Source organism: Hibiscus syriacus, unplaced genomic scaffold, assembly GCF_006381635.1.
Source record: "Hibiscus syriacus cultivar Baekdansim isolate YM2019G1 unplaced genomic scaffold, ASM638163v2 tig00111277_pilon, whole genome shotgun sequence".
Lineage (NCBI taxonomy): Eukaryota > Viridiplantae > Streptophyta > Magnoliopsida > Malvales > Malvaceae > Hibiscus > Hibiscus syriacus.
The window spans coordinates 332255-349800 of NW_024063044.1; the positions used below are offsets into that span (position 1 = coordinate 332255).

Consider the following 17546-nt stretch of genomic DNA (forward strand, 5'->3'; position numbering starts at 1 on the left):
AGGAAAGGCTCGAATTCGCCAAAGTCTGTGTTGAGGTAGAAGCTGGGGAAGTGATCCATGAGGTGATCCATGTAGTCTTAAGGGATGGCTCTATTGCAAGAATTAGGGTGTATGCTCCTTGGTTTCCTAAGATTTGTTTGCAGTGTAATACTTTTGGCCACTTAGCAAGTAGCTATGTTGAAGTGCTAAAAGCCTCTTCGAAAACTAAGGAAACCAAGGATACTCATATTTGGCGGAAGAAGGTGAATTCAAGTGTTTCTGGTAATGCTGGTAAAGAAAGGTTGGTTGGTTGCTCTAGTTTTCCTTTGGCTCCCTCTTCTTCTGCTGCACAGAAGGCTCAATCTAGTAATGAGATGTAGAGGGCTATCAGCTTGCAATTAAGTACTATTGAGGAGGTATATGTTCTTTCTCTTCAGGAGCATACTTCTACCACTATGCAGGTGGAAAAGATTTTGGCAGATAGTCCTGGGACAGATGGTCAAGTTGGTGTTGGTGATCTGCTGCCTAACCTTGCTATTCAAGGTAGCAAGCTTGAGTCAATGGAGAGTGTTGTTGTTCACACTCAATCTCCTGGGAATGCTGACATTACTAATCCTGTTGAGAAAGTTTATAGAAGTGATGTTTTGGTGGATACTGCTGGAGATAAAATCATTCCTAAAGATATGAGTTGTGGTGGAGAATTCCCTTCTCTACAAGATTCCTTGAACCAAAAAAGGAAGGCCAGAGGGAAAAAGAAGGATAATGTTGGTTCATCAAGCAAATTGGATGCTCTTATTGTAGGTGGTGTTTCTTGATGGGCCAAGGAAGACTAGGACAGCAGCCTTGGGAGTTGTTATGCTCCTTAATGAAATCAAGACAAAAAAGAAAGAGCATATGGATAGGGCTAAAGGTATAGAGGTAAGTTGTGGTGTTGGTAGTAGAAACCCTCCTACTCCTAACAAATGATCATTAGTTTTTGAAATGTAAGGGGGATTAATAATAGCCTTAAACTAAGAAGAGTTATTAGGAGATTGGAGGCTTTGTGTGTTGATGTAATCTGTTTTATGGAAACCAGAGTTCGCAATGCTAATTTCTCAAAGGTTTTTGAAGTTTTGAGTACTGATTGGAAATGTGCTGCTAATTATGATTTCTATGATGGAGGCAGACTTTGGGTGTTGTGGAGAAATGGGCTGGCATTTTCTTTCTTAAAAGGCTGCGATCAGGCCCTTACTATTTGTTGGAGATGTAGTTGGCCATAGCATGGTTATTACTGTTGTGTATGGCAGTAATAATGGACTGGCTAGGAGGGTCTTTGGGAGCATTTGAAGAATTTAGAAGCTGACATTGGTTCTCTCCCATGGATTATTGGGGGTTATTTCAATGTTGTTGCCAATGCACAAGAAAGTTCATGTAACACCCTAACCCGTATCCGACCCGGATACGAGTCCAAGATGTCACATTAATATTTCAAAACCTTTATTCTTGCAAAATAATAGAACATTTGAACTTATATTAAGAAAATACGATCATATATTGTTGAATTGTATTTGTTATGAAATTTTGAGGCAAAAACATATTTTTGAACAGTAAAATACGGTATGAACGGTACCGTGAACAGTAATGAACAGTGTCATGAACTAGGGATAGCAACGGGCCGGGTTCGGGCCGGGTATTGATCCCCCCGTCCCCGCTTAAAAAACCACGGGGATTTAAACGGGGATCCCCATTGGGTAATTGGGGAAAATCGCGGGGAAATGGGTATCCTCGTTTAGCATAAACAGTTATTTAAACGAGTGTCGGGCCGGGTATTGGGCTGGGTATATATATTTAAATTAAATATATAAATATTATATATATATATATATATATATATATATATATTAATTTAAATGAAATTTATTAATATTATATATATATATATAAAATAATTATTTTTAATATTTATCGGGCCTGGAATCGGGTTGGGTAATCAGGGCGGGGATTACTAAACCTGTCCCCGTCCCCGTTTAACATAAACAGTTTTTCCCCGTCTCCGTCCCCATCCCCGTTTAGCATAAACGGTTTTTCCCCGTCTCCGTTTAATTCAATTTTTGGTTTTCCTCGTCGGGTTCGGGTTATTTTGCCATCCCTACCAAGAACAGTGCTACAGTGCATCGATGCATTGCTACAGTGCATCGATGCACTAAAATTTCGAAGCAAAATTGTGCATCGATGAACTGCTACAGTGATTTTCGTAAAATATACACAAAATTCGTAAAAATTTAACCATTCATTACTATGCATTTACATTTACATATATACGTTTAAAACATTCCAAAATTCAATTAGAGCGTATCCAATAAACACCATTTTTATTACATGCAAACTAAAATTCTATTTAACAAAATACATATAATTCGATATATATTTCTGATCTGATCTTTGGTAAGGAGAACTGACCTCTCTTGTTCTCCTTTACTTCTCCTTTCGCTTTCTAAACCTACGTGTGAAACAATCACACGCTAAGTCATAGACTTAGTGAGGTATATAAAACATATAATAAAACTATAGAACATTTCATATAATAAAATGCATACATATACATATACCATCATCATCATAATTTATATTTATCATATGATTTTGTATTTATCATTTATGTATATCATATAACACACATAACATCATATAATTCATGTAACATATTTCATATCACCAAAACATATACATCATATGTATTGTATTTGTTAGTGTCTCTTTATTAGCCTATGTACATTTTTTAGAACTTAAGGTATTCGAGTACATTGAGGTTGTGCACAAATGCTGTCATCACAACTCGTATAAATTTGCACCAAAGTGCCACGTATAATTTGTCCAAAAAGACCGCGTAGAAATGCACCGTAGTGCCATATAAGATTGTCCATAAGGACCACATATAAATTCCTTAAGAATCATACACATATACCAAGGATCAAGTAGGTGTCTCAAAAGACCTCATACATGTTCCAAAGAATACATATATGTCCCGAAGGACCATATAGAATTGTCCTGAATGACCGCGTAGACCCTCGACTCTTGGCATGCCAACAATATCTCTAGATCTCATGACACATAACATGGGCTTTATCTTTTATAATTATCACATGTCACATCAATACATAATTCACTTACGCATTGAACATTTTCATATGAATCACATTCATATGTCACATAGCTTATACCTTGTTCTTATGTCTTCTCATAGACATATATTCTTTCTCACGTAATCACATAGGTTCATATCATATAACATGTATCACGTGTTGCATATTTATATGCCACATATATTCATATATACCTTACATAGCACATAAGATAACATATCATGCATATCACATAGTTGATATCATATTTTTCACATATTCATGTAATTCAATATCAAATATTGCATATAATAACATATGACAGCTATACACATTTTCATGTACTCATGTACACATAAAGATCACATACATTTTAGAAATTACTCCTTACCATAAAAACTCTGTCACTGGCTCATCGCAAGCCAATGTTTGATCGATAACTTAAGTACAATTAAATTGCACTCACCTTAGCCTTGCTTTGATTTGATCCTAACTCTTTGATTGTTCCAAAACTTTTTTAGGCTCAATATCTATATAAATATATTTTCCAAAACAATTATCAAAAGCCTAAACCTTATAACTTGGTATTAATAACTTAGGCTAATTTAACGAACCAAAATTCCATTTTTCCTTTAGGGGTGTATCGATGTACTATGGGTGCATCGGTACACAAAATAGCTTTGAAATTTCCATGCATCGATGCCTACCTGTGTGCATCGATGTACACTGAATAATTTCTGGAAATTTACCCTTGACGCATCGGTACATGTTGAATGTGTACCGATGCACACTAGTCCATAATTCTCATTTATACACGTAAATTACTTCCTTCTAATTTAATTGTGCCATATTTCAACCCCTTTCATATCCTTAACTCACATACACATGCTTAAACTCATTTATATCCATTTATTTCATCTTTAACCTCAAAAATCCATCTTTCATATTGAAATCAATAATCATACCAAATTTTCCATGTTATCCAAACTTAATTCTAACACCTCTAACTTCTTATTCTCATGGATGACAAGTCAAATTCATCCTCCAAATTCATTTAAACCTTCTTATTCAAAATTTCACTTAAAACCCCATTTTCTTTAATCTATCACAACTCCTTTATCTTTTGATTTTATGATAACTTAAGCTTTCCTTAAGTTTAGTTATCATCTAATGATCAAAACCCATGCTTAAAATCAACAAACAATCAAGAAATTAGAAAACTCATATTTTCTTTGAGCTTTCACGTTTGAGAGAAGAAGATGATGAAGAAAGAAGAAGGAAGAGTAATCTGGAAACATTTGTTTCCTACGCATGCTCCACATGGGTATTTTAATACCTATTAATTATTATTTAATTATTTCCTTGTTCAATGAATCATTTGCCTTTTGATTCTTTTAATAATTACCAACAACCCTTCAGGAAATACTTTCAAATAAATCATTGAACTTTTCAACTTTTCCACTTTAATTACCAAATTCTGAAATTTTACAATTTAGTCACTAACCCATAGTTTGGGATGTTACAAATCTCCCCTCCTTTTAAGAAAATTCGTCCCCGAATTTTCACCGCACCTCTTGATAAGAACATATCTTTTAATATTCTCATGTTGCTTCCTTTACTTAATATTTCCTGTTCATCGCTAACGACTTATCTTTTTCTCTTATTCAATTCTTCATATACATCATACTTTTATAAATCCATATAATGTCATTCATTATATAGACAATACTCCAATTCTTACTGCTCAATATTATGAATCAATTGATTTCCTTCCTCATTCTTTAATCACTTTACACCATTCCTTAATTCTTGTATGTACTACAATATGCAAAATTCTTTTCATATAATCTCACGTACTTGTCTAAGAAATAATCACCCTTTTATAACAAAATGTGCTAACTTACTTCAATATTTCCATTACCTTTTTCTTTTATACATCTATATCATATCCCTTATCATATAGATAGTAACATCAATTCTTATTACTCAAAATCCCAAATCATTCACTTTCCTCATAAGTCTCTAATTACCAAACTTTTATTCTATCATTATTCAACTACATCTTAACTTCCTTAATACATATAAATCATTCTTTATCTCCATGTCCACGTCCACTTGACCAAGAAACATAACCTTAAATCCTCATTGCAGATGATTAATTCATACACTTTGCCAAAATCCAACAATTTTCATATAGTCTTAGGAACTTTTTTTTTTACTTCTATACTAACTCATCATAATCCTTGTCATACTTGAGCTTTTAAACTCCATCATTTAATTTCCTTAGTCCTTCATTCCTTCACAAATCTAAATCTCCTTATACATAGGTCATATCTTCTAATTCATGTTCACATACTCTTTTCCTATCATTTATATTCATCTCTAATTACCGATCTTTATCACATCTTTATAACTTTGATAAGTAGCTTCACTTATACAGAACCTCCTTATTTACCATCTCTTGTACTTGTATTTTTCTTCCTCAAATTTCCCTTTAAAACTTGTAAATACTCTTCTCTTTGTCTTCATCATATCTATATGATCTACATACATAACCATATTCAAATCCACATCAAACTTAATTAACTCACTTTATCTTTTCTTTCAATCTTATAAGTTTATCACCTTTACTCTTACGGCTAGTCGATAACAACTGTTCAATCTAGGGCACAAGCCCTAATTAATTAATTAATTAACCATATACCCCCTTTTCAATCAGAATTATCTCAACAATAGTTTACTTAACTTATCAAATCCACATTCATTCTCATACACCCTGAAATTTTTTTTGTTCACACTTAACATTTCAACTTCTTCTATCTTATAAAATAATCACTAATGTACATATTTCTTAAACTCTTCTGGAATAATATTTACATCAATGAATCTTCCATTATTCCCATACTAGCATTTATTTACTATACTTTAGCTAAACCGCATAGCAACTAATTTACTTATATAAATTCTCCACTTTAGAATAGTGGAAATCCTCTAATATTATTTGATTGCACATTCAGTTTTCTGAACATTATTCTTAGCTTTTCAATCTAGGGAACGACCCTTATCAATCCGATCATATATTTTTTTCCGTCAAAATTTTTCCTCAACGATATCTTACTCAACTTTTCAAACTCATACTCTTACTCACACACAGTACTAGTCCTCTGTTTCAAAATCAAACATTATAATTTTCTTTGTCTTATAAACTGATCATTGATGTATTCATTCTTAAACTTTTCTTATCAATCTTTAGCTTTACTCAACCATACGAATTCTCACTTCCTTCACTATATCACATTACTATGATCAAAATATACAACTGTATTCGAATCCACTTCATAATTGGTTATCTTAACCTGACAATATCTTAGAGTCTTATACTTCCAATACATTTTTTATCTCTTAATATCGTTAGCCAACGCTAACTTTTTCCTTCTAGAGTATAAGCTCTCATATACATACTCTTGCTTATACACAATACTATCTACACGTCTATTATTCCTTTTTACATATCACCTCTTCAACAAATCTTTCGTGCTATCATAACTTCACTTCATTACTTTAATTCTTTCATTTCCTTTTTCCCCTATCTTTCTACATTCCTTTCATATCATTTATACTTATCCTTCTTTATCCTTTTAACTTTAATACACTCACAATCACATTACTTTATTATTCAACTTATTTCTTTCAATCAAAATGTAAACTTTCATCAAATTATCCATACATATATTCTTTCCAGTCAAAATAATTCATCATCTATTTCCTTCACTTATCAAACCTTCATTCTCACTCATCCAAAATACAATTCCTTTGGTTCGAATTCAACCATTCCATTTACCTTTGTCTTATACATAACTAAATCATATCATGTACTTCATATTCCCATGCTCTTTTATATCACACATATTTATCCTTAACTATCACTCCTTATCACATTTTCATGGCTTTGATAGTCATCTTTACTTGCGTAAAACCTTATTCTTTATCATTCTTATACTTATGTTTTCTCTACTTGTTTCAGCAATCACCAGATTTCAATACTCATCTAATCCATTTAAAATACTTTTTCTGCTTCAATTTACATAACTTCTAACATAGCTTTTAACCCAATTCACAAAGGTTGTCTTTAACCCTGACTTATTATCAATTAACTCCTTATTTAATCTTTAAATATCAGACCCTACTACTTTAGTCTTTCTGACTCCCATCTGATTTGATTCTCTGGTGAAAATACAACTAATTCATATCTGGTTTAAAGTTGAAAAATAGAATCTCTACCTTTCTTTGAGGGTGTGTAATTCTATGAAGCACTAATTCTCTTAATCATCTGAGATTTTTATTCTCCAATCCTTTTATTCTGAACTCTCTCTCTTTAGAGCTTTAGCGCGATTAGCCATTTTTCGAAATGAGAACAAATTCAAAACCAGTAACACTCTTTTAATTTAAGGCGTAATCCCTAAACAACCAATCACATGTATCCTTCTTAGTCAGAATCAACTCAACAATAAATCTGCTTAACTTATTAAAATTATACTCATACATATGTATGTGTAATTCCTTTACTTCAAGTTCATATATTCGAGCTTCAATTGTCTTATGAATTGGTCATCCATGTACTTATTCTTGAACTCTTCTACAAATAATACCACATCACTTGATCTTTAACATTCTTGTGGTGACATTTTCCACCGTATTCTAACTTGTCCAGTAGTAACGAAACTACTCAATTTAACTTCTCCACTTTAGAGAAATGAAAACCTTCTAACATTTTTTATATCATTTATCCCAAAGGTCTGTAACAACAGAACCTTCCTCAAATTCACCCTTGAACCCGGGTGCTCTTAACTCTTTTAACTATTTTAATACATTCATTCTATTAGTTAAAGAAATATAAAATTGAAAACACATCAGAATATCATTCAACATCATGAAACATTCTCTAACCTTATACAGGCACTCCCTGAGGTTTTCGCTCTTCTCCCTGCCTGGCCAGGGCAGGTGAATGCTATTACCTTCAGTCTATTGTCTGGTGCTTCACTTTGAAAACTCTTATGATCAAACATCTAATATAACATAACACTTTAACTCTATTATCAAGACAATATACCCCTTACACTATCAGATCAGAAAATTTTTCACTTTGTGTTGACATTTATACTTTTTAAAACACTTTTAACTTCGTTTTTAGCTTAGAATCGACTAAATCGTAGCTCTGATACCATTAAATGTAACACCCCAACCCGTATCCGACCCAGATACGAGTCCGAGATGTCACATTGACATTTCAAAATCTTTATTCTTACAAAATAACAGAACATTTGAACTTATATTAAGAAAATACGATCATAAATTGTTGAATTGTATTTGTTATGAAAATTTGAGGAAAAAACGTATTTTTGATCAGTAAAATACGGTATGAACAGTACCGTGAACAAAAATGAACAGTGCTACAGTGCATCGAGCACTGCTACAGTGATTTTCGTAAAATGTTCACAAAACTCATAAAAATTTAACCATTCATTACTAGGCATTTACATATATACGTTTAAAACATTTCAAAATTCAATCAGAGTGTATCCAATAAACACCCTTTTTATTACATGCCAACTAAAATTCTATTTAACAAAATACATATAATTCGATCTATATTTTTGATCTGATCTTTGGTAAGGAGAACTGACCTGTCTTGTTCCCCTTTACTTCTCCTTTCGCTTTCCAAACCTACGTGTGAAACAATCACACGCTAAGTCATAGACTTAGTGAGGTATAAAACATATAATAAAACTATAGAACATTTCATATAATAAAATGCATACATATACATAGCATCATCATCATAATTTCTATTTATCATATGATTTTGTACTTATCATTTAAGTATATCATATAACACACATAACATCATATAATTCATGTAACATATTTCATATCACCAAAATATATACATCATATGTATTTTATTTGTTATTATCTCTTTATTAGCCCATGTACATTTTTTAGAACTTAAGGTATTCGAGTACATTGAGGTTGTGCACAAATGTTGTCACCATAGCTCGTATAAATTTGCACCGAAGTACCACGTAGAATTTGTCCCAAAGGACCACGTAGAAATGCATCGTAGTGCCATATAAGACTGTCCATAAGGACCACATATAAATTCCTTAAGAATCATAAACATATACCAAGGATCAAGTAGGTGTCTCAAAAGACCTCATACATGTTCCAAAGAATACATTTATGTCCCGAATGACCACGTAGAATTGTCCCGAATGACCGCGTAGACCCTCGACTCTTGGCATGCCAACTATACCTCTAGATCTCATAACACATAACATGGGCATTATCTTTTATAATTATCACATGTCACATCAACACATTGTTCACTTACACATAGAACATTTTCATATGAATCATATTCACATGTCATATAGCTTATACCTTGTTCTTACGTCTTCTCATAGACATATATTCTTTCTCACGTAATCACATAGGTTCATATCATATAACATGTATCATGTGTTGCATATATATGTCACATATATTCATATATACCTTACATAGCACATAAGTTAACAATTTTCTTCATATCATTTATCCCAAAGGTCTGTAACAACAGAACCTTCCTCAAATCACCCTTGAACCCGGGTGCTCTTAACTCTTTTAACTATTTAATACATTCATTCTATGAGTTAAAGAAATATAAAATTGAAAACACATCAAAATATCATTCAACATCATGAAACATTCTCTAATCTTATACAGGCACTCTCTGAGGTTTTCGCTCTTCTCCCTGCCTGGCCAGGGCATATGAATGATATTACCTTCAGTCTATTGCCTGGTGCTTCACTTTGAAAACACTTATGATCATCTAATATAACATAACACTTTAACTATATTATCAAGACAATATACTCTTACACTATCAGATCAGAAAATTTTTCACTTTGTGTTGGCATTATACTTTTTAAAACACTTTTGACTTCGTTTTTAGTTTAGAATCGGCTAAATCGTAGCTGATACCATTAAATGTAACACCCCCAACCGTATCTGACCCGGATACGAGTCCGAGATGACACATTGACATTTCAAAACCTTTATTCTTACAAAATAACATAATATTTGAACTTATATTAAGAAAATACGATCATATATTGTTGAATTGTATTTGTTGTGAAAATTTTGAGGAATGTAACACCCCAACCCGTATCTGACCCGGATACGAGTCCGAGATGACACATTGACATTTCAAAACCTTTATTCTTACAAAATAACATAATATTTGAACTTATATTAAGAAAATACGATCATATATTGTTGAATTGTATTTGTTGTGAAATTTTGAGGAAAAAACGTATTTTTGATCAGTAAAATATGGTATGAATAGTACCGTGAACAATAATGAACAGTGCTACAGTGCATCGATGCATTACTACAATGAATCGATGCACTAAAATTTCGAAGCAAAATTGTGCATCTATGCACTACTACAGTGCATCGAGCACTGCTACAGTGATTTTCGTAAAATGTACACAAAACTCGTAAAAATTTATCCATTCATTACTAGGCATTTACATATATACGTTTAAAACATTTCAAAATTCAATCAGAGTGTATCCAATAAACACCATTTTTATTACATGCCAACTAAAATTCTATTTAACAAAATACATATAATTCGATCTATATTTCTGATCTGATCTTTGGTAAGGAGAACTGACCTGTCTTGTTCCCCTTTACTTCTCCTTTCGCTTTCCAAACCCACGTGTGAAACAATCACACGCTAAGTCATAGACTTAGTGAGGTATATAAAACATATAATAAAACTATAGAACATTTCATATAATAAAATGCATACATATACATATACCATCATCATCATAATTTCTATTTATCATATGATTTTGTACTTATAATTTATGTATATCATATAACACACATAACATCATATAATTCATGTAACATATTTCATATCACCAAAACATATACATCATATGTATTGTATTTGTTATTATCTCTTTATTAGCCCATGTACATTTTTTAGAACTTAAGGTATTCGAGTACATTGAGGTTGTGCACAAATGCTGTCAACACAGCTCGTATAAATTTGCACCAAAGTGCCACGTAGAATTTGTCCTAAAGGACCGTGTATAAATGTACCGTAGTGCCATATAAGATTGTCCATAAGGACCACATATAAATTCCTTAAGAATCATACACATATACCAAGGATCAAGTAGGTGTCTCAAAAGACCTCATACATGTTCCAAAGAATACATATATGTCCCGAAGGACCATGTAGAATTGTCCTGAATGACCGTGTAGACCCTCGACTCTTGGCATGCCAACTATACCTCTAGATCTCATGACACATAACATGGGCATTATCTTTTATAATTGTCACATGTCACATCAACACATTGTTCACTTACACATAGAACATTTTCATATGAATCATATTCACATGTCACATAGCTTATACCTTGTTCTTATGTCTTCTCATAGACATATATTCTTTCTCACGTAATCACATAGGTTCATATCATATAACATGTATCATGTGTTGTATATTTATATGCCACATATATTCATATATACCTTACATAGCACATAAGATAACATATCATGCATATCACATAGTTGATATCATATTTTCCACATATTCATGTAATTCAATATCACATATCGCATATAATAACATATGACACCTATACACATTTTCATGTACTCATGTACATATAAAGATTACATACATTTTAGAAATTACTCTTTACCATAAAAACTCTGTCACTGGCTCATCGCAAGCCAATGTTTGATCGATAACTTAAGTACAATTAAATTGCACTCACCTTAGCCTTGCTTTGATTCGATCCTAACTCTTTAATTGTTATGAAACTTGTTTAGGCTCAATATCTACATAAACATAATTTTCGAAACAATTATCAAAAGCCTAAACCTTATAACTTGGTATTAAACTTAGGCTAATTTAATGAACCAAAATTATATTTTTCCTTTAGGGGTGTATCGATGCACTATGGGTGCATCGGTACAAAAAATAGCTTCGAAATTTCCATGTATCGATGCCTACCTGTGTGCATCGATGCATACTGAATAATTTTTGGAAATTTACCCTTGATGCATCGGTACATGTTGAATGTGTACCGATGCACACTAGTCCATAATTCTCATTTATACACATAAATTATTTCCTTCTAATTTAATTGTGCCATATTTCAACCCCTTTATATCCTTAACTCACATACACATGCTTAAACTCATTTATATCCATTTATTTCATCTTTAACCTCAAAATTCCATCTTTCATATTGAAATCAATAATCATACCAAATTTTCCATGTTATTCAAACTTAATTCTAACACCTCTAACTTCTTAGTCTCATGGATGACACGTCAAATTAATCCTCCAAATTCATTTAAACCTTCTTATTCAAAATTTCACTTAAAAACTCATTTTCTTTAATCTATCACAACTCCTTTATCTTTTGATTTTATGATAACTTAAGTTTTCCTTAAGCTTAGTTATCATCTAATGATCAAAACTCATGCTTAAAATCAACAAACAATCAAGAAATCAGAAAACTCACATTTTCTTTGAGCTTTCACGTTTAAGAGAAGAAGATGATGAAGAAAGAAGAATGAAGAGTAATCTGGAAACATTTGTTTCCTACACATGCTCCACATGGGTATTTTAATACCCATTAATTATTATTTAATTATTTCCTTGTTCAATGACTCATTTGTCATTTGATTCTTTTAATAATTACCAACAACCCTTCAGGAAATACTTTCAAATAAATCATTGAACTTTTCAACTTTTCCACTTTAATTACCAAATTCTGAAATTTTATAATTTAGTCATTAACCCATAGTTTGGGATGTTACAGTTCAGATTTTGTTTCTTTAGGATTGCATAGCAGTTCTGACATGGAGGACATGATCACCCTTTCTTTGGCCCTCTATTCACCTGGTCAAATAAGCAAGAAAAAACTTATTTAGCTCGAAAACTGGATAGAGTTCTTATAAATTCTCAGTGGCTGCTGGAGTTCCCTGAATCATTTGTGGAGTTTCAAGCTCAGGGAGTCTCTGATCACTATCCTGGCATTGTTTGGTCTCAAAGAAGTGCTCAAGTCCATAGGCCTAAGCCTTTTAAATTTTTTAATTGTTTGACTGTAAATGACAATTTTTTTAGGGTTGTTATGGATTCCTGGCAAGAATAGTGTACTGGAAATTCTATGCAAATTCTGTTCTACAAGATGAAGAGGCTAAAACCTTTGTTAAGGGAGTTCAACAAGAACTATTTTTCTGACATCTCTGGTAGAGTGGCTGGTAAAGAGCTTAAATGGAATCTATCCAGATTCATAATCTTGGCCAAACTGATCTTAGAATAGTGGCTGAAGAGAAAATTATTCAGGCAAAATTAATCGAATTGGAAGCTGCAGAATTTGAGTTTTATAGACAAAAAGCAAAAGTTCACTGGCTGTAAGAAGGAGACTTGAGCACTAAATTTTTTCATCAGAGAGTTGAGTCAAATAAGAAAAGGAACACTATCAGAATTATTAAAGATGGGAATGGGAAGTTTCATGAATCTTTTGATGGCATGGCTACTGAACTGGTCAATTTTTTTCAAGAGACTCATTGGTACCCCTAACCCTCTGGTGAAGGGTTGTTATGTGGATTGGTTGAAACCCCTGCTGAATTACTCCTTACCTGATGGAGCTGATGTCCTTATTGGTGAGATCACAGACAAGGAGATTAAGGAAGCACTTTTCAGGCAGGGAAGGATAAAACCTAGGGCCTGATGGATACACTTCATGGTTTTTCAAGGTAGCTTGGGAGATTGTTTGTAAAGATTTCTAGATGCTATAAGGTATTTCTTTCAAACATCTTCACTCATGTCTGCTTTTAATTCAACCACAATTACTTTGGTGCCTAAATCCTTGAATGCTTGTATGGCTAAGGACTTTATGCCTATCTTTTGCTGCTCAATAATTTACAAAATAATTACCAGGATTTTGGTCACTGGGCTGGCTGTTTATTTTCCTGATATGATTTCCCAAAATCAATAAGCTTTTGTAAAAGGTCGAAATATTGCTGAAAATACCGTGCTTGCTCAAGAGATTGTTAGAGGATACTCTAGGAAAACCCTTTCTCCTAGATGTTCTTTGAAAATAGATATCCAAAAAGCTTTTGATTCAGTCTATTGGGATTTCTTATTGAATGTTCTTGAAGCTTTGGGTCTGCCTGCCATTTTTTGTGGATGGATTAAAGCATGTGTGACTACTCCTAGGTATTCTATATCTTTAAATGGTAGTTTGGTAGGGTATTTTATGAGAGCTAGAGGAGTGAGGCAAGGAGACCCACTGTCTCCTTACCTCTTTGTTATTGTGATAAATGTGCTTTCAAATCTGCTGAATGTTGCTGCTAAGGATGGTGTCTTTAAGTTTCATCCAAAGTGCAAAAAATTTACCTTACCCACCTTTGCTTTGCTGATGATCTTCTCTTGTTCTGCCATGGGTCTCTAGATTCTATTATAGGGGTTGTTAGCATTCTTGACAGATTCTATGAACTCTCTGGTTTAAGACTAAATGCTATGAAATTTGAGTTTTTTGCTTGTGGGGTGTCTATGAATAGTTTGGAGCAGATTCGATTAGCTACTGGTTTCAAAATTAGCCAACTACTTGTTAGATACCTAGGAGTGTCTTTAGTTACTCGTAAACTTACAAGAAATGACTACTCGACTTTGCTTGTTAAAATTAAGAGCAGGATTGATAAGTGGTCTAGCATACATCTAAGCTTTGATGGGAGACTTCAACTTGTTAAATCTGTTTTGTTTAGCTTTTTTGGCTATTGGAGTAGGCAACTTGTTTTGCCCAAAGGTGTTATTAAAGATATTGAAAAGCTTTGCATGAGGTTTTTTTGGAAGGGTAATGATATTCCAGTAAAGGGGGGCAGAGTGAGTTGGAATCTAATTTGTAGTCTAAAATCTGAGGGTGGTCTGGAACTGAGGAAGTTAACAGATTGGTGCAAGGCTTGTTGCCTTATGCTTGTCAGGAAAATTCTTGCTGATGATGGTTCCTTATGAATTGCATGGATCAAAGGCTATTGTTTTAAACTTTGGACTATTGGAATGTTGGTTACAAACCCCATTTCAGCTGGATTCTCAAAAAGTTATTAAAGCTAAGGGAGGAAGCTAGAAGACTATTTTGGCCAGCTACTATTTGACATTGATCAAAGGTGGTTGGATTTGGGAAAATGTTCGCGTTAGGAGGGAAAAGGTTGATTGGCATAGGCTTATTTGGTTCACAACTCATATTCCTAAGTTTTCTATTATAGCTTGGATGGTGATTCTTTATAGGCTGCCAATAAAGGCCAGATTAACCAAATTTGGCATGGTGATTGACAATATAGGTGGGTTATGCGATGCTGGCCAGGAATCCCGTAATCATCTTTTCCTGGAATGTCCCTTTGCGAAAGAGGTTCTATTTTGAGAACTTGTGGACTTCAACTCCAGATATTGCACTGCTGGAACGATGCTTTGCGTTGGCTGACTTTGAATTTGAAAGGTAAATCCCTTCTAGTTCGAATTCTCAAGTTAGTTTGGACTAGTTTTGTTTACTTTCTATGGAGGAACGGAATCACAGGTATTTTAGAGGTGTGATTCGTCTTGTTGATAGAATTAGAGAGGCTATTAGAGTTAAAATTTATAGGTGTCATATGAACAGATTAGATAATATAAATAGGAGATTGTGTCTCGGTTGGAATCTGATTTAGTTGATATGATTTAGTTGATTGTAATATACCTTGTAGCAACTGCTTCCTTTTGGATAAATAAAAATTTTACTTATTCAAAAAAAAAAATTGTTGTTGATTCAATTCCTAATGCCAGACAACGATGCAAGGAGGAGAGGTTCGCGAAGGATCCGCAAGTCGTCCCGGCTCTCGTTCAGCACCTTCGCACTGCCAAGACTCCCAACGTTCGTCAGCTCGCCGCGGTACTCTTAAGGAAGAAGATCACTGGACACTGGGCTAAGCTTGCTCCTCAGGTTAAGCAACTTGTCAAGCAGTCCCTTATTGAAAGCATCACAATGGAACATAGGTTCATTATTGGACTTCATTTTTATTCTTCTTCTTTTACTGTTTTGATCTTATATTGAAATTCAATTCAGTTTGATTTTGGATGGTTTGATTGTTTTGGCAGTCCACCTGTGAGGCGAGCCAGCGCGAATGTAGTCAGTATTGTTGCGAAATACGCAGTTCCAGCTAGAGTGGTCTGATCTACTGCCATTTCTGTTTCAGTGTAGTCAGAGTCCGCAAGAAGATCATAGAGAAGTAAGTTATTGAGTTTTGTTTTTGGGGAAGTTGAATCAATTGCATTACTAACTGATTCACCATTAAATAGGACAATCCATGAATTTTGGAGGCCCTTCTTTCAAAATCCAATTTTTGAAATGCGATCTTAGTAAGTAAATAATAGTAAGTACAGCCTAGAATAAAATATATTATTTGCCTATTGTACTTCATAGTAGAAAAAGAGTTAAAATATACCTTTATGCACAGTAAATGGAAATATCAAATTGCTAATGCATGTAATCTTAAGTTGAAGCTTAAATTGAATGACACGGATTTATTGGTGCAGTGAAAATAAGAGAGCTTCCTGTGGTGTGAAGATGTGTGTATGATCTTAATGTAGTTTATAAGTTAGTACTTTTTAACTTCCCTAAACAGACACCTGCAGTCACATGCTGTTGTATTAAATCAAGTCTTCCTGCTTGTGTCATTTTGGCCTAATATTGGACCTTAAATAGTAATCATCTTTTATATAGATAGCAGATCTCATTTCTCTTGTGTCCAGTGTATTCTATTTCCGTTTCAAGGACTAACAGATGAATCTATCTGCTTCTGGTGATATCAGGTGGCATTGATCCTTTTCAGTTCGCTGACTGAAACAATTGGGAATACTTTTAGACCTCATTTTGCAGAGCTGCAAGCACTTTTGCTCAAGTGCCTGCAGGATGAGACAAGCAATCTTGTCAGAGTTGCTGCTCTAAAGTAATATTTTCCTTCTCGATATTTTTTTCTGATCTTGTTGGTTGTTAAGGAAATAATTTTTGGGGTTTGTTCCTATATTTTCTTTTCTGCAGGGCAGTGGGGTCATTTCTCTAATTCACAAACGACGGGGCTGAAGTTGTGAGTTTCAATACTTTACTCAACTATAAGTTGTGTCCATTTTATACTGTTTATAGTTAAATGTCTGCTTATTGTTTGATTGTGCAGTCTATTTGAAGTGTATGTCTCTTAACAATGTTTGTTTCCACTGCTAGGTGAAGTTTTTGAGCATTTGTTACTTTGCTTTTCCAAGATAGAAATAGGGTTGGAAAAGGACTAATTTGGTTTTATCCAGAAAGGATATTAGGTGATTTTAATCTTCTGCGGTAATTAAGTTTC

The 17546-nt window shown here is 33.4% G+C and overlaps 1 pseudogene; it reads left to right on the top strand.

Moving 5' to 3' along the window:
* The window catches only part of LOC120157883, a 29478-nt pseudogene that overhangs the window by 797 nt on the left and 11135 nt on the right, over window positions 1-17546 (top strand).